Below are 557 nucleotides of genomic sequence, written 5' to 3' on the forward strand. Positions count from 1 at the left end.
GCCGCCCTCTAATGTGTTTCTTATCTGAGGCAACATAATGAATTAGCTCTGCCCCCAGATAAGATAGTAGGCGTGTTTGGTATTGATGTGGGCGGCTGCAGTTAATGTAGCAATTGTCTTCCAGCCCCTCCAGATGTGGCGATACGGCCGCCGTGTGAGGAGGTTTTTTTTCCCAGCTGGGAGAGCGCTGATAACATCGTTCCCCCCACCAGGAGGCACAGATGGATTTAGCTGTAATGAGATGAATTAGACGACGCACACGATACGACAGGACGGACCGGCACGAAGGGAGGAAGACATGGAGAGAGAGGGGGAGGAGATTTAATGCTGCAAATTACATGTGTGACTTCAGGGTGCAGGGAAATCTATTTACTGTCACCTGGTTCAGAGCAAAATAGAACTAGCAGATGTATGACATTATATGGCCAAAAATACACCCTAAAGAGAAATCACTAACTTAAATACATGGCTGGAAGATTCTGATATTGATTTAGATAAAACTTTGAAGTTCTTTTGATAAGTTTGGTTGACGTACTAGTATTGGTGATTACATCAGG

General features: G+C 44.9%; 1 protein-coding gene across 1 annotated transcript in view; it reads right to left on the reverse strand.

Annotated features, from left to right (window-relative positions):
* The window catches only part of nmbr (neuromedin B receptor), an 83,706-nt gene that overhangs the window by 32,838 nt on the left and 50,311 nt on the right, over nucleotides 1–557 (reverse strand). The gene's annotated exons all lie outside the window — the stretch shown is intronic.

The sequence above is a fragment of the Stegastes partitus genome, unplaced genomic scaffold, assembly GCF_000690725.1.
Source record: "Stegastes partitus isolate 25-593 unplaced genomic scaffold, Stegastes_partitus-1.0.2 Scaffold629, whole genome shotgun sequence".
In the NCBI taxonomy this organism is placed as follows: domain Eukaryota; kingdom Metazoa; phylum Chordata; class Actinopteri; family Pomacentridae; genus Stegastes; species Stegastes partitus.